The sequence below is a fragment of the Dendrobates tinctorius genome, unplaced genomic scaffold (assembly GCF_039654945.1).
Source record: "Dendrobates tinctorius isolate UK_male_01 unplaced genomic scaffold, ASM3965494v1 ptg000177l, whole genome shotgun sequence".
NCBI lineage: Eukaryota > Metazoa > Chordata > Amphibia > Anura > Dendrobatidae > Dendrobates > Dendrobates tinctorius.
The window spans coordinates 5,265,683-5,286,446 of record NW_027361844.1 but is presented as its reverse complement, the minus strand read 5'-3'; the positions used below and the strand labels follow the sequence as shown (position 1 = coordinate 5,286,446).

The 20,764-nt window shown below is 44.2% G+C and overlaps 1 protein-coding gene across 3 annotated transcripts in view; it reads right to left on the bottom strand.

The window, feature by feature from the left end:
• ICA1L (islet cell autoantigen 1 like) overlaps positions 1 to 20,764 on the bottom strand; it is a 91,366-nt gene that overhangs the window by 58,932 nt on the left and 11,670 nt on the right. For 2 of the 3 annotated variants that reach the window (XM_073551505.1, XM_073551507.1), the window contains exon 2: positions 19,835 to 19,978. The exons of the other annotated variant lie outside the window; for it this stretch is intronic. The gene's annotated coding sequence lies outside the window, so the exon portion shown is untranslated. The remainder of the gene's footprint in view (positions 1 to 19,834; positions 19,979 to 20,764) is intronic. 3 annotated transcript variants of the gene reach the window in all.

Sequence of the window (20,764 nt, the reverse complement as noted above, 5' to 3'; positions counted from 1 at the left end):
TATCCCACATCGTCCCGTCAGCCAGAGCCACCGGACAACTACCACTAATATCCCACATCATCCCGTCAGCCAGAGCCACCGGACAACTACCACTAATATCCCACATCATCCCATCAGCCAGAGCCACCGGACAACTACCACTAATATCCCACATCATCCCATCACAACCGCCGGACTACTACAACTAATATCCCACATCATCCCGTCAGCCAGAGCCACCGGACAACTACCGCTAATATTCCACATCATCCCATCACAGCCGCCGGATTACTACCCCTAATATCCCACATCATCCCATCAGCCAGAGCCACCGGACTACTACCCCTAATATCCCACATCATCCCATCAGCCAGAGCCACCGGACTACTCCCCCTAATATCCCACATCATCCCATCCCCGTCACAGCCGCCGGAGTACTACCCCTAATATCCCACATCATCCCATCAGCCAGAGCCACTGGACAACTCCCCCCAATATTCCACATCATCCCGTCAGCCAAAGCCACCGGACTACTACCCCTAATATCCCACATGATCCCGTCAGCAAGAGCCACTGGACTACTACCCCAAATATCCCACATCATCCCGTCAGAGCCACCGGACTACTCCCCCTAATATTCCACATCTTCCCATCAGACAGAGCCACCGGACTACTACCCCTAATATCCCACATCATCCCGTCAGCCTGGGGTTAGAACCAGAGCACTGAGTGGAATGGCCCTAACTTCCATACCGGGGATCCCTTTAAGAGAGGCCTGGCATCAGGACCAGAGCTCTGAGTGGATTTGCCCTGACTTCCATACCAATGATACCTTTAATAGAAGCCTGGGGTGGTGAGAATCAGAGTGCTGAGGGATTTACCCTAACTTCCATACCGGAGATCCTGTTAAGAGAGGCCTGGGGTCAGTACCAAAGCGCAGAGTGGATTTGCCCTCACTTCCATACCGGGGATCTCTTTAAGAGGGGCGTGGGGTCAGAATCAGAGCGCAGAGTGGATTTACCCTCACTTCCATACCGGGGATCCCTTTAAGAGGAGCCTGGAGTCAGAACCACAGCGCTGAGTGGAACGGTCCTAACGTCCATACCGGGGATCCCTTTAAGAGAGGCCTGGGGTCAAAACCAAAGCGCTGGATGGATTTGCCCTGACTTCCATACCAATGATCCGTTTAAGAGAGGCCTGGGGTCAGAATTAGAGTGCTGAGGGATTTGCCCTAACTTCCATACCGGAGATCCCTTTAAGAGAGGCCTGGGGTCAGTACCAAAGTGCCGAGTGGATTTGCCCTCACTTCTGTACCGGGGATCCCTTTAAGAGGAGCCTGGGGTCAGAACCAGAGTGCTTAGTGGAATTTCCCTAACTTAAATAATAATGATCCCTTTAAGAGACGCTGGGGGGTCAGAACCACAGAGCTGAGTGGAACGGTCCTAACTTTCATACCGGGGATCCCTTTAAGAGAGGCCTGAGGTCAGAACCAGAGCGCTTAGTGGAATTGCCCTAACTTCCATACCAATGAACCCTTAGAGACTCTGGGGTCAGAACCATAGCGCTGAGTGGAACGGTCCTAATTCCATACCGGGGATCCCTTTAAGAGAGGCCTGGGGTCAAAACCAAAGCGCTGGATGGATTTGCCCTAACTTCCATACTAATGATCCCTTTAAGAGAGGCCTGGGGTCAGTATCAGAACGCTGAGGGATTTGCCCTAACTTCCATACCGGAGATCCCTTTAAGAGGGAAGATGTGCCTATGGGATGGAGGATGTGTGATGGGTATATGGGCAGGAAGGGGGGGGGATTCATTTGTCATGTGCTCTCTGCTCCTTTCTGGGGGGCAGACAATGGCTAGGAGCTTATGTTCCCAGGGATGCTAGCTTTCTCTCACTCGGTCAGTGTCTGTTGAGGTGTTGTCGAGTTGGGAAAACTGTTACTCACAGCAACAAATCACAGCTCAGCTTCTTTAAAACATCTCTGATGAAATGAAAGATGCTTAGTGATTGGTTGCAAAGAAAACTGTTGCTCATAGCAACCAATCACAGCTCAGCTTCTTTTAAACAGCTCTGGTGAAATGAAAGATGCTTCGTGATCGGTTGGTGACACACACACACACACACACATTCAATTTTATATATAGAGATACCTAAAAATATAGGCTTACCCTAAAGCACAGAGAGTCCCATTGTATGACGCTGTACACACTTAGCATAGAATCATAGAATCGTAGAGTTGGTAGGGACCTCCTGGGCCATCTGGTCCAACCCCCTGCTCAAAGCAAGATTCGCTAAATCATCCCAGTCAGATGTCTGTCCAGCCTCTGTTTGAAGACTTCCATTGAAGGTGAACTCACCACTTCTCGTGGCAGCCTGTTCCACTAATTGATCACTCTAATTGTCAAAAAGTTTTTTCTAATATCTAATCTGTGTCTCCTCCCATTCAGTTTCATCCCATTGCTTCTAGTCTTTCCTTGTGCAAATGAAAATAAAGTTGATCCTTCTACAATGTGACAGCCCTTTAGATATTTGTAGACAGCTATTAATGTCAGTGCTTCTGGGGGAGAAGAGCTCTTTTACACAAAAATAGACCACCATTTCTATTTATTTCAGACTCTTACTGATAATAACAGAAGAAGCTTCATGGGCTTTGTAGGTTGTGAGAGATAAGAGGCTCATGTACTTTATGGGATGTCTTAACTTTTCTCTGGTAGCAGAAAAATGATCTACAGCGCCATATGCGCAGTGGTATAGCTCTATGCATGATATCAGATTTGTGACACATGCTCTCCAACCCCTTAAAGAAGACTTTTCATTAAATGTTTCAAGTTGAATTGGACGCACAATGTAAAATTTGCTGCAGAGTGCTATAAAACTTTTTGCAGAGATATTAGCAATCAAAGTATTTGGCACCTAATGAGTTAACTTTGTTAAGTCCAAATGGGTGTTATCAGATAATTTTCACTGGGGGGTGTACTTCTTAACTGTGCATAAGTTGACGAATCATAAGGAGGTGGTAACAGAAAAAAAAGAACTCGCCCCCACCATAGCTTAGGATCCTTTGTGTGTGAGATGTAAGGCTACAGCTCTAGTCTCCTGGTCTAACCTCCTGCATGATTAGAAAGTGTTTTAAGCAAAGATGACTTAAATCCCCCAACACTTATTAAATTAAGGTTTATGTGGAAGGGGAGCAGCACAGCTGACTTTAGCTTTGTCACACTACAAACCCTTGTATCAGCTCTACTCTTCTCATAGCACTCTGCTGTAACTCGCCTCCTCCCACTCTGACTGCCTGGCATAAGTCACACTTATGTTGTGCTAAAGACAACTTACAATTACTCTGCAGTGAGAGCACAATAAGTGTGTGAGATGTAATGACACCCAGCTCTGCTCTAAGTTCAGAAGAATTACAAGATGCTGTGAGCACAGCAGACATAAATTTGACTTATCTTCAGACAAACGGTGTGGGGTAAGGGCAATACAGCAGAGTTGATAGTGCTATGGAAGGAGGAGACCTAATAGAAGGGTTTGAAATGCGACACAGATAAACTCAGCTGTACTTTCTAATCCTGGAGGAAGTTAGACCAAGAGATCAGAAGCTGTGTCATAAACCTTACACATTGAGAACCCTAAGATATGGTGGGGGGGCAGTTTCTTTCACCAGTGTGTTGCTGCCTACTTATGATTGGGCAACTCATAAAAAGACAAATACTCGCCCACAGTAAAAACAAATAACACTCACTTGGACTTAACAAAAGTTAACTTATTAGATCTCAAATAATTTTTTTGTTAATATCTCTGCAACAATGAGGCAAAATGAAAAAAAAAAAACACAAAACATTAATTTTGTTGGTTCTTCAACCAATATCTATTACATTGTGTCTTCGGTTTAACATGAAAAATTTGGTGAAAGGTCCTCTTTAAAGATCGGGCATTTTTTCGTTTGTCCACCTTTCTCTTTTCCGACCGTTCTTTCAACAGCCATAACGTTTTCATTTTTCTGTCAACATTGCCAAATAAAGCATATAAAACATACAAAAAAAATAAAATGAGCAAAAACCTTGCAGTAACTAAATAAGTAAAAAGCAGAAGTGCTTCTAAATAACACAGGGTTCTTAGGCTGGTTTCACATTTGCGTTTTTTAGCGCTGGAAAAAAACGCATACCTGCGCATGCGTTTTTTCCCCTATATTTAACATGGGTGCGCATACCTGCGCGCTGGTAAGCGCATGTATGCGATTTTCATGCGCTGCGTTTTTTTGGGGTGTGCGTTGGTATTTTCCAGACGCAGCATGTTGCATTTTTTGGCCCTGCAAAAAAGCGCATGCGCACATATGCGCACGTTTTGCGCTAAAAATGGCCATTATAGCCTATGGATGCGCATATGTGCGCACTGGCATGCTCATGTATGCGTTTTTTTGCATATGCGTTTTTTTTTTTTAACCATGGAATTTAGGGGTTTGGGTTAGAGTTAGGGTTAGTTAAGGGGGTTTAGGGTTAGGGTTAGGGTCAGGGTTAGGGTTGGGGTTTGGGTCAGGGTTAAGTATGGCTTGGTTAAGGGTTAGGGTCAGGGTTAGGGTCAGGATTAGGGTTAAGTATGGTTTTGTTAAGGGTTAGGGTCAGGGTTAGGGTTAGGGTTAGGGTCAGGGTTAGGGTTAAGTATGGTTTTGTTAAGGATTAGGGTCAGGGTTAGGGTCAGGATTAGGGTTAAGTATGGTTTTGTTAAGGGTTAGGGTCAGGGTTAGGGTTAGGGTCAGGGTTAGGGTTAGGGTCAGGGTTAGGGTTAAGTATGGTTTTGTTAAGGATTAGGGTCAGGGTTAGGGTCAGGATTAGGGTTAAGTATGGTTTTGTTAAGGGTTAGGGTCAGGGTTAGGGTTAGGGTCAGGGTTAGGGTTAAGTATGGTTTGGTTAAGGGTTAGGGTCAGGGTTAGGGTCAGGATTAGGGTTAAGTATGGTTTTGTTAAGGGTTAGGGTTAGGGTCAGGGTTAGGGTTAGGGTTAAGTATGGTTTTGTTAAGGATTAGGGTCAGGGTTAGGGTCAGGATTAGGGTTAAGTATGGTTTTGTTAAGGGTTAGGGTCAGGGTTAGGGTTAGGGTCAGGGTTAGGGTTAGGGTCAGGGTTAAGTATGGTTTTGTTAAGGATTAGGGTCAGGGTTAGGGTCAGGATTAGGGTTAAGTATGGTTTTGTTAAGGGTTAGGGTCAGGGTTAGGGTTAGGGTCAGGGTTAGGGTTAGTAAAGTCATGGTTTGGGTAGTGTGAGGGGCCACCTAAAAATGTTGGAAAAAAACGCAAACGCGGTAAAAACGCACTAAAAACGCATACAAACGCGCAAAAACGCTGCGTTTTTTTCCTGCATGCGCATAAAAATGCTTGAAAAAAACGCAGCGTTTGTATGCATTTGTATGCGTTTTTTTAATGCGTTTTTTTGCGGGAAAAACGCGCTGCAAAAAAAAGCAAGTGTGAAACTAGCCTTAGTAATACTTTTTTTGATCAAAGCAATCCCACCGTCGACAAGGTGACCCTGATTAGGACGGTCCTACACTATAATAATAATAATAATAATCTTTATTTTTATATAGCGCTAACATATTCCGCAGCGCTTCACAGTTTGCACACATTATCATCACTGTCCCCGATGAGGCTCACAATCTAAATTCCCTATCAGTATGTCTTTAAAGTGTGGGAGGAAACCGGAGTACCCGGAGGAAACCCACGCAAACACGGGGAGAACATACAAACTCCTTGCAGATGTTGTCCTTGGTGGGATTCGAACCCAGGACCACTGAGCCACCGTGCTGCCCACAACTCAAAAAAATGTCTAATACACTGTCTAATATTAAAAACCTTACCATGTGTCAGACTTTTTATTGTATTTTTAGAGATTTTTGGTGCTACTTTTTTGAGTTTTGGGATTCACCATAGGGATAAATATTTTTATATTTTATTAGTTTGGGACATTTTATAGCAATACCAAATATGTGTTTTTTTTACTATGTACGTATGGAGAAAAGGGGTCGGATGTAAACTTTTATATATGTTTTATAAAAATATTTTCAAATGTGTTTTGAACCTGCGCTCGTCTGTACAAGAGTATTCTGATGTATTGTAAAATTACTGGTATCCTATCAAGCACATACGGATGATGGCCATCTTTGATACCCTTTAAAGAGAACCTGTCAGCAGGATTTTGCTATGGAAACTACAGAGAGGGTCATATTAGTTCTGTAATACTGATTGAAATGTTACATGTAGTGAAGAAATCTGTTTTGCAGTTCTTGTGTTAATAGTTTTGCTGCAATCATGTCTTTGTGCATCAGCGCTATGGGTCAGTCTCTCTTCCTGCTGTACTGGCCCCTCCGCCTGCCTCCTGTCTGAATGACAGGACGCTGTTGTGTCAGTGACCTGCCTCCTATTTTAAATATAGCGCCTGCGCAGTACTTTATTTTGCCTCCAAAAAACAATAGGTCTCTCAAAAAATGTGCGGTCGCATCTAAAAGTCCAATTTCAATCTGCGCCGCCCATCATGCCCAGAGTGGGAGAACGCAGAAGATAAGACCACGCAGAAGAAGAGACCGTAAACATTGCGTTGGTTCTCTGGGCATGGTGGGCTGCACAGGAGAATTAGTATAGACTTTTAGATGCAACCACGCATGCACCGCCGCTATTTTGTGGGAGTCCTAATGTTTTTTGGATACAAAAGTACTGCGCAATTCACTGATAGGAGGCAGGTCACTGACGGATCAGCGTGTGAAATATAGCGTGGCACTATTGCAGGGTGCACAAGTAGGTTACCCAAACCAAAGAGTAATAATAAAAGAACTTTGCACTCAACTTATGGCGTTCATGAATTGGAAAATAATTTTATTTTTGCAGTCTGCAAAACGTTTCGGCCTACATGGCCTTCATTAGCCTGCGTCGAAATATAACAGGCAAGAAAAACAAAATTATAAACAACAAAATATTGACCTAGTCATCATAATATTGTTCAGATATTGTATACAATGATTGGTACAGCAATATAGTGAGGAAAATGACATGAGTACAGAAGAAAATGCTGTTATTCATGTCTGAAGATAAACCAGATGGGAGGACGGAAGAAAAAATGAGGAAAAAATTTGAATAGAAAAATAGAAAAAATAGAAAAATGAACCGGCGGGACACGGAGAGTTAAATTCCAGAGGGACGCCGACGACTACGAACAGGGCCGGGTATACAGGTGGCAATTTGAGTCTAACCCCCGTCCTTTTCGTAACAGGTTGGATTTTAGGTCCTCAATGGAAAATTCAACTTCGGGCTCTGAGACCGAGCAATGGGACCACTACGCCAGCCAGAGTCGTTTTTTAGGACAGAGGAGAAGAAGACAACGTGGAAGAGGATAAGCAGGGGGAGAGGAAAGAAGAGATCCCGACCTGAACAGAGTCACTCGGTCTCAGGTAGAAGCCCACTCGTGATAAATATTTCATCTAGGGTGTTAAGTATAGCCGAACAGTGCTTGTTACAAAAAGGTCTATCTTTCTGTCCTTCATATAATTTGGATACGTTTAAGACGGACATGGAGTTGCAACGGTTCTATCGTTCCCTCAGACTCAAAGTCTATTTTTCAAAGAATAGTACTATAGGACCGTTGCATCCATCCCCTCATACAGATCAATGTCTTTTATCTTCAGCCAATCTTGGTCTTCGTACTAAGAGCTCTTTCATTGCCACACGTGGGTCTCATGCATTGGAAACTTTTATTGACTTCGTCAATACATCATTTAATAAATTGAGACAGGATATCAATGGTCATAAACTCAATTGTCCTTCTAACTTAGATTCTTCTGACTTTCAAGCACTAAAATCAATACAATCTGACAAGAGTATAATAATCAAACCCGCCGATAAAGGCGGAGCCATAGTAGTGATGGATAGATCCAATTATATGAAAGAGATTTACCGCCAACTCAATGATGTAACGGTCTACACTAAACTAGAGAGGGACCCCCTACCCACTACCAGGGACCTCATACAAAATATCCTAACCGGCTTTCGCCACCGTAAAGTAATTGACAACAAGACTGTTGAATTCCTAACGAATTCTAACCCCATTACTCCAGTTTCTTACACTTTACGGAAGGTACATAAAAATCTAGAGAATCCCCGAGGGCGCCCCATAGTGGCGTCCACCGACTCCATTTTGTCCCCATTATTGATCCTTATTGAAAAACTTCTCACACCTTTAATTAAGGATACTCCATCTTTCCTTTTGGACACAGGTGACGTTCTCAAAAAAATTGGAGAGTTGGGTTCCCTGCCTGAAGGGGCTGTACTGATCTCTTTCAATGTTAAGGACCTTTATACCTCTATCCCACATGATAGGGGTATACGTTGCGTACATAATTTGCTTACCCGGGCCAACACACATGTTGAAATTGTAGACCTCATTTTACAACTACTTGAAATTGTTTTGACAAGGAACTATTTTATGTTTGAGGAGAATTTTTACCTTCAAACCAGGGGTACAGCCATGGGATCCAATATGGCGCCTCCTTACGCCAACAGCTATATGGCCAATTTTGAGGAGGAAGTTGTCTATACTGATCCACTGTTCCAGACACATTGTCGTATATGGAACCAATACATTGATGATGTGTTCTGTATTTAGACAGGCCCCTTTGAGACTCTAACTAACTACTTTCTTTGATACCCTTAACACAGCCTGGAAAGGCCTCTCCTTCACCATGACTAATGATGAGAAATGTGTCAGTTTCTTGGACACGATGGTCATAAAAGAAGACAGAGGCATACTCAGTACTGACCTCTACACTAAGGTTACAGATCATAATAGCCTCCTGCACTTTGCCAGCCTACACCCCCCCCCCCCCCCCGCTATTAAGAAAGTGATTCCTAAGTCACAGTTTAAAGAGTGCACAGAATAGTTTCTGTTCAGGAGAAACGTGAATTAAGGACTCAACAGATGCAATCTAAATTTCTTGAACGTGGCTATCCAAACAGTATTTTAACTGACGCTATGAACACACAGACGAAACAACGATCACAGCTGAAGGAGCGAATACCTTTTGTTCACACTTACCACCCTTATGTGAACATCTTACATAAAACCATAAGAAAATATTGGAATTTATTGTCTTCAGCCCACCCGGAAATTCTGGAGTCAAATAATCCATTTTTACCATGTTGCAAACGACCTAATAATATACGGGACTCACTTATTAGGGCTGATGTGGGTCCCATCAAAAAGACCTCTACACAGAGAATCCTCCAAACTCCAAAAACAGGCACTTACCCCTGTCTCCAGAGCCATCAATGCAACAACGTCCAGAAGGGTAATTCATTTTTCCATCCAAACTCGGGTAAAAGATATCCCATTAAAGATTTTGCTACCTGCGATACCAGTTATGCAATCTATCTAATTAAATACCTCTGCGGCCTCCTCTATGTAGGCGAAACTACTCAGGCTATCAAGGACAGGATAAGTAAACCTAAGTCCACAATTAAGTGTAAAAACCTACTTCTTCCATTACCTCATCATTTCCATGAGTTAGGACACAACGTTTCGCAATTAAAGTTCCAAGTCATAGAACATGTCCCAGCCCCCAGACGTGGAGGTGACCGAATTAAGATCCTAAAGAGACGTGAGTCCTACTGGATTCATGAGTTACAGACGTTAACCCCCAAAGGTCTAAACAGGGACTATGACTTATTGTCCATTATGTAGAAAAATGAATCTGTTATATTCGTCCCAGTTGTTCTTTGATTACTTTCTTCATTTTTTTTAATTATTATGCAAGTGGTAAAGACTGTACTTATCCATATCCTTGTAATGCTTTAGAATGAAATAATAACACTGCTTTCTTTTTATTACAGAGTCGTTTATACTGACTGCTCCTGGCTTTCCTCACGCTTCCGTCCATCTGGACCTCTTACTACTCTCCTGCTCGACTGCAATTTTTTCTTTCATGGGTATTAATAATCCATTGCCTTCAACGTATAATTTTTTTCCCCTTTTGTTTAACAATGTAGTTTTTTATTTTAATTTTTTTATTTTTTTCCCCCCTTTTTTCATATATACCATACTGTGGTACTGCATGATACATGGGGCCCTTTACAATCATACACCCTGGTGCCATAATAGGGTATAATTCTTATATACACACTATTAAAATGAATTGGGACACCTCATAAAGATAGATAGCTATTTTAATATGTGTTACGGCTTTTCATGCCCCCATAAGATAATAGGAGCACACAATTGTGCATAATCCGGTCTGAGGCACACACACACGGTCACTTCCTGCATCTGGAACGCAGGCACAGCAGCTTCCTGACTGTGGAACGCATGCCACCGTCACTTCCTGCCACGAGCTTCTGACACATAGTCCCGCCTCTCCCTTACTTAGCGTCCTCCATTTGGGCTCCACACAGCGATGCGACCTACGCCCACTCCTATTAACCACCTATGGTAAGCGCTATTATGCACATACTGTATATCTCTATATTTCCCATAGAACGGTGACTATATGGCACTTTCCCCTCTAGCCTCATTAGGACCTGCTGTATTGACACACTCACGTAAAACAAGTGAGCAGGTAAACGGTTTCCCTGTCGTTCACTCACTCAAGCACTGGCCACTTTTTTACTTACATACCTTAAGTTATTTACTTAGAGGGAACTCAGCTATAGCAGCAAGCCAGACTTCAATCCTTATCATTCCACGCAATAGGTATCTTGGCAGTACCGTCTTAATCTCCATGGATTCATTATTTTTTCTGTATTTACTCATACATTGTCAGGATTCGTACCGGGGTCTAGTCTGTGTTCCACAGCAAGTCTCGCTGCCTTACAGGTTGTGCCACACAACCAGTCTTAATATACAGTTTCTGATCAACTAGTTCTTTTTCGTTCTTCCTCTGTTCTGGTGATTGGCTGCTTCACTGTTTCCTGTGCTTATGTCCCGCCTTTTTCCTATTTAGCACTCCACAGGGCTTTCACTCCTTGCCGGTGATTCTTCTGTGGTACGGATTCCTGTCTCCCTACAGCGCTGTCCGGTACAACCTCTGACAGCTTCCCGGTCTCTCTTTCTTCGAGTACCTCTGGGACTCCAGCTTTCCGCTTTTGTCTTTGCTGTAAGCTTAGTATTTTTTGTGTTAGTTTGGGGTTTCGTGGCTTTCCCCTTCAGGTTCATTCACTCTTTAGTTTCACACTAGTAGTCCTCCTTGCTGCTGCTTGTCTCTCTTAGGTTGTCCTGCACTCATTCCACCCTCGGCTTACCCTCACTGTAGCTCCCTGCACTTACGCCGAGGTAGGGACCGCCGCCCAGTTGTTGCCCACCGGCTAGGGTGGGACCGGCAAGTAGGTAGGGTCAGTGGGGGATGGAGCTCAGTGGCACCTTCTTCCCCCGCCGTGTGGTGGAATCATAACAGAATCACCGGCCGTCCCTATGGACGCTATGACCTCTTTAGTCAATCAAATGCAGGGTCTTACTCAGCTGGTGCAAGATCTTGCTGCGCAGGTCCAGCGTCAGGAGCAGATTCAAGCAGCTGCCGTTGCAGGGACAACTAATTCTGAGCCTAGAGTTAACTTACCCGAGCCATTTTTCGGAGATAGAAGCCAATTTGCTTCTTTTAGAGAAAATTGTAAATTATATTTTCAATTACGACCTATTTCTTCTGGCCCCCCAGCTCAAAGAGTCCGTATCATAATCTCTCGCTTACGGGAGGGACCCCAAGAGTGGGCCTTCTCTCTGCCGCCAGATTCAAATCTCCGTGATTCAGTAGACAACTTCTTTCAAGCCTTGGGGAATATTTATGATGAGCCTGACCAAGTCGCTCTGGCCGAGGCAAACCTTACCTCCCTGACCCAGGGTGATCAGGAGGTAGAGGTTTATTGCACCCAGTTTCGTAGATGGAGCTTAGCTACCCGTTGGAATGATCCCACCCTTCGGAATGAATTTCAGCGGGGCCTTTCACCAGCCCTAAAGGATGAATTGGTACACTACACCCTGCCCCAGTCTCTGGAGGAGCTGATGGCTTTAATGGTCAGAATAGATCGCAGGTTAAGGGCGAGGAGATCGGAGCAGGCAGCAGCGCAAGTTTCCATTTTCTCTAGGGTCACTCCGGCTGTTCCGAATCTGCCAGCTGCCGAACCTATGGAATTGGGAGCCATGCAAGCTACCACAGATCCTAGTCCTCGCCGTCCACGCCACGCACTTAGAACCTGTTTTTACTGCGGAGATCCTCGGCACTGGATAAAGGATTGCCCGCGGCGCCCTGGCACTCCACAGGAATCTTCTCGGAATACACCACCTAGGCCTGTGGGTGGACAGGTATTTCCTTTAAGTTCTAAGAGACTCTTAGTGCCAATTTCTATTGCTTTCACCTCCTCTAAGGGAGAAGGAGTTGCCATGATTGATTCAGGGGCTACTGCTAATTTTATGTGTTATGAGTTTGCTGTCTCATTGGGTATTTCTTTAATTCCACTTGCTCACCCCACTAAATTAGTTGGTATTGATAACACCCCACTAGCAAAGGGGGAGATTAGTCTCTGTACTCCATTGCTATCATTTCAGGTTGGTGTACTGCATGTGGAACAGCTGTCATTTTTGGTTATGCATGACCTCCCAACTAGTGTCATACTGGGGCTTCCATGGCTCCAGCTCCATAACCCCAACATTAACTGGGTTTCTGGTGAATTGGAGAAGTGGGGTGCAGATTGTTCACAGAAATGCTTGTTAACACACGTTTGTGGTATCGTCTCCGTACAAGCTTCTCTTCAGAATCTTTTGGGCCAATTCGCAGATGTCTTTTCTATGAAGGAGTCTGAGCGGTTGCCACCTCATCGCCCCTATGACTGTACTATCAATTTGGTTCCCAATTGTAAATTCCCTAAGGGACGCCTATATAATTTATCACCTCCTGAAAGAGAAGCTTTACGTGAATATGTACAAGAGGCTCTAAGAAAGGGGCATATCCGTCCGTCCACCTCACCCCTGGCCGCAGGTTTCTTTTTTGTCAGTAAAAAGGATGGAGGACTTAGGCCGTGTGTAGACTACCGAGGTCTTAATGAAATAACTGTCCGTAACCAATATCCACTACCGTTGATTCCGGACCTGTTTAACCAGGTTCAGGGGGCTCGATGGTTCTCGAAGTTGGACCTGAGGGGGGCGTATAATCTCATTCGTGTAAAGGCTGGCGACGAGTGGAAGACCGCCTTCAATACCCCCGAGGGCCACTTCGAGTGTCTAGTTATGCCCTTTGGGCTGTGCAATGCTCCGGCGATTTTTCAAAATTTCACTAATGATATTTTCCAACATGCTATTGGCCGCTATGTAATTGTCTATCTGGATGATATTTTAGTGTTCTCTCCTGACTGGGACTCACATTTAAATCATGTAAGGGATGTTCTCCAGGTACTCCGCAATAACCAACTTTTCGCCAAGCAAGAAAAGTGTATTTTCGGGGTCCAAAGTCTATCTTTTTTGGGTCATATTTTGACACCCCAGGCCATCACAATGGAGCCGGAGAAGGTAGAAGCGGTTCTTAATTGGGCTCGTCCTGCATCTTTGAAAGCTCTTCAAAGATTTCTGGGGTTTGCCAATTTTTACCGCAAGTTTATAAAAAACTTCTCCATTGTGGTGAAACCTCTCACAGATCTTACTGTGAAAGGTTCCGACTTGGTAAACTGGAGTAAAGATGCAGTGGACGCCTTCACGTTTCTTAAGGAGAGCTTTGCCACTGCTCCTGTTCTTACCCAGCCCGATCAGGAGAGACCCTTTGTTGTTGAGGTTGACGCCTCGGAGGCAGGGGTGGGGGCAGTACTTTCACAGGGGACTTCGTCTTTGACTCATTTGAAACCCTGTGCGTTCTTCTCAAAGAAGTTTTCCCCAGCTGAAAAAAATTATGATATTGGGAATAGGGAACTGCTCGCTATAAAATTGGCCTTTGAGGAATGGCGACATTTCCTGGAGGGGGCCAAACATCCTGTTACTGTCCTCACCGACCATAAAAATCTTGAATATCTCAAAACGGCCAAACGGCTTAATCCAAGACAGGCAAGGTGGGCGTTGTTCTTTTCACGTTTTAATTTTGTGATTTCTTTCAGACCCGGCTGCAAAAACGCCAGAGCAGACGCGCTTTCTAGAAGCTTCTTGCCTGAACAACCGTCAAACATCCCATCCCATTTTACCTGATAAAGTATTTTTGGCTGCTAATTCCTCTGATTTGTTTGCTGAAGTTAAGCAATTTCAACATTTGTCTCCGTCCGGCTCTCCTGATAATAAATGGTTCGTTCCCTGTCATTTGCGTTTGAGACTGCTGAATGAACACCACAACTCTCCTCTTTCAGGTCACCCTGGTATCTCTGGTACTATGGAGTCAATCTCCAGAAATTTTTGGTGGCCGACTTTACGCCGGGATGCCACTGCCTATGTCAAGGCGTGTGACATTTGTGCCCGGTCTAAGGTTAACCGCTCACGGCCTTTGGGTGAACTATGTCCTCTACCTGTTCCCTCCAAGCCATGGACCCATCTTTCCATGGACTTTGTTACTGATTTACCTTCCTCCCTGGGAATGACTACCTTGTGGGTTGTGGTGGATCGCTTTAGTAAGATGGCGCACTTTATTCCTTTACCCAAATTGCCATCCGCCAAGCAATTGGTCCCCTTGTTTCTAAAACATGTGGTGCGGCTGCATGGAATTCCTTCTAATATTGTGTCGGATAGGGGTACCCAATTTGTCTCCAAATTCTGGAGAGCTTTCTGTAGTAAAATTGGCGTTTCCCTTGCTTTCTCATCGGCCTTTCACCCGGAGACCAATGGGCAGACAGAACGGGCCAATCAAGCCCTTGAACAATTCTTACGTTGCTATGTGGCTGATAAGCAAGAGACCTGGGCATCTTTTATTGCCCTGGCAGAGTTTGCCATAAATAATAGGGTGAACTCTTCCACAGGGATATCTCCCTTCTTCTGTAACATGGGATTTCACCCTAAATCCAGCTCTTTCTCTGAGGATCCCTCGGACAATCCTGAGGTAGAGATTGTTTCCTCTGATCTGCGGTCAGTTTGGGAGCAAGTCCAAAGCAGCATCAAAAAGGCTCATGAGTCACAATGCCACTTCGCTAATATGAAAAGGAGAAGTCCTTCCTTTGAAGTTGGGCAGAAAGTGTGGCTTTCTACTAAAAATCTGAAACTAAAAGTCCCCTCTGGTAAACTGGCTCCCCGGTACATTGGTCCTTTTAAAATATCTCAGATAATCAACTCTGTTTCTGTCAAATTGGATCTCCCCCAGGCTATGAGAGTGCATAAGGTTTTCCATGTCTCTCTCCTAAAACCTTATGTACCTCCAGTTTGTCCGGCTGACACACCTCCTGCTCCTGTTGTTGTACTTGGTCACCCCGAGTTTGAGGTAAGAAAGATCTTGGATTCCAGGAAAGTTTGTGGGGTCCTGCAGTACCTGGTGGACTGGAAGGGGTATGGCCCTGAGGAGAGGTCGTGGGTGTCTCATTCTGAGGTTCATGCTCCCAGGTTATGTAAGAGGTTCCATATCAATTTTCCTGAGAAGCCTTCCCTGTGTGAGGGTCCAGGGGCCCCTCATAAAGGAGGGGGTAATGTCAGGATTCGTACCGTGGTCTAGTCTGTGTTCCACAGCAGTGGCACCTTCTTCCCCCGCCGTGTGGTGGAATCATAACATACATATTACCCTACTTTTTAGCCTTACAAGGGCCATCTGTATGGGCAGGCACCCTGATCATAAATATAAGGTAAAATGTCCTTTTCTTTGCGCACCTATGGATTATTTACCATATACGTACCTCTTGGTCATTATATAGAATCTTGCCTCGACAGAGAGCTGGATACCTCATCACATATTGGTTATTGTACAGAATTTTACCTGGACAGTGAGCTGGATAGCCCACTATTATAGTCCTCACAACAGGTATGATTTTACAATACCTGAGTATTGTGTATATATATGAGCATCCACGTGCAGCTCATTAACCTTATAATACCTCATATTATTTCATCAGGAGTTGGCATGTTACTTACCTCATTACCTCCTTATCAAATTATTTAAAGCAGTCGGGTAGGTTCATTTTTCTATTCCAATTTTTTCCTCATTTTTTCTTCCGTCCTCCCATCTGGTTTATCTTCAGACATGAATAACAGCATTTTCTTCTGTACTCATGTCATTTTCCTCACTATATTGCTGTACCAATCATTGTATACAATATCTGAACAATATTATGATGATTAGGTCAATATTTTGTTGTTTATAATTTTGTTTTTCTTGTCTGTTATATTTCGACGCAGACTGATGAAGGCCATGTAGGCCGAAACGTTATGCAGACTGCAAAAATAAAATTCTTTTCCATTTCATGAACGCCATAAGTTGAGTGCCAAGTTATTTTATTATTACTGACAGATCAGCGACCTGTCATTCACACAGGAGGCAGACGAAGGGGCCAGAGCAATAAGAAAAGAGACTGCCCATATGTCACGCGAACAGCATTTTAGCTAGCTCCGCTAGCATCAGTTACTCTACTTCTCAGCCTGCTCCCTATAATGATAGCTCACGGCCATTGGACATGTACAGTGGCTGTCACTAAGGGGTTAAATGGAATCTGCCACAAGGTTTTTTCTGCCCCATCTGAGAGGAGTATAATTTAGGGACAGAGACCCTGATTCCAGGATGTATCACTTACTGGACTTCTTGCTGTAATTTTGATTAAAACGCTATGTTATTTGCTGCTGCTCTGCTAGCCCTGTCAGATTGACAGTTTTCGGTCAACACTGTAAATAGGCAGAAAGCTGGCAATCAGTGGCGGAGAAGGGAATAGACCGAGCTCATGTATATTGATGACTACATTGATTCAAGTCTGTTAGGCTAGGTTCACATAGCGTTAAATGCAGTCCGTTCAACGCATATCATTGACGGACTGCATAACGCTACTCACATAACGCATTATGTCCTCCCGCTAGGGCAGATGCTTCATCTGTGCTAGCAGTGACAGACCCTGCAGCCCGCGTCCGAGGGTCCGTCACAAAATGACGGCACATCGCTAGCGCATGCCGATTATGACATGCGTTAGCGATGCGCTCCTCTATAGCTGTGTATGGATGCGTTAACGCATCCGTTACATAACATTAATGCCACACCCCTTTAACAGGAGGACGGGCATCTATCTATTCAAGAGGTTACCGAACATGTAAAATCAAATAACATCCATCTGATAAATAGGTTAACTTTCCATTTGTCATTAATCATGGCCAGATTGCATGGTGCCGGCAGGGTCCTGTTTCCTATAAGCCTAGAAACTGCTGATGCACCAAGACATTTTCTAGTTGTAACAGTTCCCCAATCCAGCAGAGGTGCAGCTAAGGAGGATACAGGGTTGGTAATGGCAATTACGCACCAGCTCTTTTAAGGCGAAAGTCGTAGCATCACTTTGTCTAATTGTACAGTATTCATTGGATATGGAGTCATATGAAATCAATGGCAGTCAGTTAGAAGTGCCAGCTATAGCTAATTTACCTAGACTAGGAGAGACTTGGTGCCTTTGATGAAAATAACTGTATATTGAATATATATATATATATATATATATTGTGGTGTAGTAACCACTGAGTCCGCTAGGGGGCGCTGTGTGGATGTCAGAAAGGATGAATGGCAGAATATGGAATGGCCATTATGTATCCCAAAGTGGGTGGCTTTGGGATGGAGACTTATATGTTGTTCAGCAATGATATTGCTGAGGTGTTGCTTCAATGTATAAGGGAGAAGTCTCCAGGTAACTAGAGAGATGGGCGGGCCTGGTTACCTACAAATCCACCCAGGGGTGTGTTTAAGAGTGTCATAATAAAGTATATGTGTGGCTGTGTGTAATAGGACCTTTAGTGAGGTCATAGCCATGTGATCACCTGTGGGTGTGGTTATGGACCATATAAGGTACCTGAGGTGCGGTCACATGAGAGAGAGTGCATGGATCTGATTGGGCCATGTGGAAGGTCCCGGCAGGCATATCTGGAGGAAGGTGTGCTACCTTCCTGAAGACCACGTGCTGAGGCTGCTGACCCGGTGAGGCCTGTGGATATTGGCTGTATGTGAAGACGGATAAGCCTCCTGTGTTTGCTGAGGCTCCAGGACTGAGCCTGAAATCATGGACATTTATGCTTGCTTTTGCCTGAGCTAAAGGCTATTCATTATGTTATGTGCTGGTTTATGGGTTATGGAGCAATAAACCCTATGAGCTTTTAATGGAACGTGCCTCCTGGTTGTCTCCCGTCGCACCTAAGCGAGATGAATCCCTACAATATTTATATATATATACACAGTATATTGTAGGGATTCGCTCTGGTAGGTAATGGCAGGGCTGCAGTAACGAGGCAACACACAGGCTTAAAGTCTAATTTCAGTGGTTTAATGTAACTTTGCAAGCAGCAGGTTAACAGAAAATCAGGAAAAACATAAATGTAGTCCAGCTTGGAGAACCACTGGTCCCAGACTCACCCCTTGCACGGGACGGGCATCCGCCAGGTGCCATTCCCATGGCTGTTGAGAGTCTTGCTGCTATAGTCCTGCAGCACGATGATCTTGTATACAAGTCAGGCTAAGTCCAACCAAGTTCCTGTAACTTCCAGACACACACTCACCATGGGCCAAATACCAACCTCCATTACATAGCCCATAACCCCTCCCACCGGTGAGGTAGACATTACATGGGCTGATCGCATGACCATGACATCATCGCAGGTCCTGTTTTTAGGGAAAAACCCGGCCAAACATTAATCTGCTGGGAGAAATGTATCTCCCATGCAGTAGAACACCCTTTACTTTACCACTATATATATATATATATATATATATGTAAGCCATAACATTAAAACCACCTGCCTTGAGCTGGCAAAAGAGCTCTGGACACTTGAGACTCCACGAGACCTCTGTAGGTTTCCTGTGGTATATGGCACTTAGGCCTTGGCTGCAGATCCATTTGGTCCTGTATAATGTGAAGTGGGCCCTCATAGTTTTTCAGCACATTCTACAGATGTTTGATTTGATCCCATCTGGGGAAATTGGAGACCAAGTCAACACCTTAAACTCTTTGTCATGCTCCACAAATCAGTTTTCAGAGTGACAGGTATCATTATTCTGCTAAAAGAGGTCCTGACCATTAGGGAATACAATTACTTGGCCTGCAACAATAAGGTATGCGTCAAATTAACATCCACATCAATGACAGGTCCCAAAGATCTCCAGCAGAACATTACCTAGAGCAGTGTTCCCCGACTCTAGTCCTCAAGAGTCACCAACAGGTCATGTTTTCAGGATATGCTTAGTACTGCACAGGTGATGGTGATATCTGCTCACCTGCACAGGCAATCATTCCTTCAGCTGGGCAATACTAAGGAAATTCTGAGAACATGACCTGTTGGTGGCTGTTGAGGACTGGTGATGGGGGAACACTGACCTAGAGCATCACAGTGCTTCCAACTGGTGCCTGAGATGGCCACGGGAGGGACATATGACGTTAGATAACAGTATCAGTGAAGGGTCCATGCCCTCAGGACCAGCTCCCAGCTTAATATGGGGGAGCCTATGCAATGTGGTAATATAGGACACCCATTGAAATGAGAGTGGACTTGTAACACAATTGTGCAGAGGGCCACAAGTGGGATCGGCTTTTATTATCTTAATAATAATTTCCCTTTCACAACATGCAAGATTTATTAAGGAGTTAATCTCATACACTCATGCATTAATTTTGCGCTTGGCCCAAGTCAGGCCACACACGTAGAGGACATACACATGACACAGGAATCCATGATTTTACAGGGTATGAGTTGTCCAGAATGCAAACTGTACCTTTTATAGTTCTTTATTAAGTCCAAAGTAATCCAATTCCTATTCAAAGAGATCTGGCAATCTATAGGTTTCTTGACATTGTATTTTTTTATTCCTTGCTTGTTGCTTAATACCGGTAATTATTGCTGTATAGATCTTTAAATGCTGCAGACATGAATACAAAAAATACTATTAAAAGACCAATCTTTATGCATATACAAGACATTCATAGTATGCTAAACAACCCAGATATTGAAGGAAAGCTATGAACAGACTTCTGTATCCCTAATAATTTCCTAAATGGCTTCCTGTACAAGCAGGGAAGCTGAAAGGATGACAGATCCCCCATAACCGCCCTCCAAATCCTGTCCTGAAGAGCAGATGGCTCTGACCCAACATGTGTCCCCTGGTGCTCTGCTGGAATTTCATTGGTATTCTCCAATAGGAGTGCTAAACCATGAAGGCAGAACACATGATATCTACATAGCTGTAAGATAGGCCCATAAGGACTTGATGGACCACCATGAAGTATGTACCCCAAGGTTCATTTCTCACCCTTTAAGAAGGAATATGCATGCATGTGTTTGCATTGCTTTCAGCATACTGTATGTTCAGATGAACCCATCACGCAATTCAATGTACCCAAACAATGGGCAGTATGAATCAGAGCCCGCCTACAGGACTGCAGCCAGGCATTTTTTTCTGTGAAATGATCCGGTGTTTCAGAAAAAATAAAGCTTGAAGATCCTTCTCCTGGCGCCACTCCAGGCGACTGACAGGTCTTTACCTGCCCAGTCTGCAACTGGTTTATGTTGCCTGTCATTTGGCCAGCAAAAATCACGTGAAAGGCCACCTATAAAGATATGGACCATTTTTCATCAGTGTGCTGGATCAGATTTTTATCAGTATTTGGTCAGTGTGTCATACGTTTTTCTCATATAAAAAAATGGA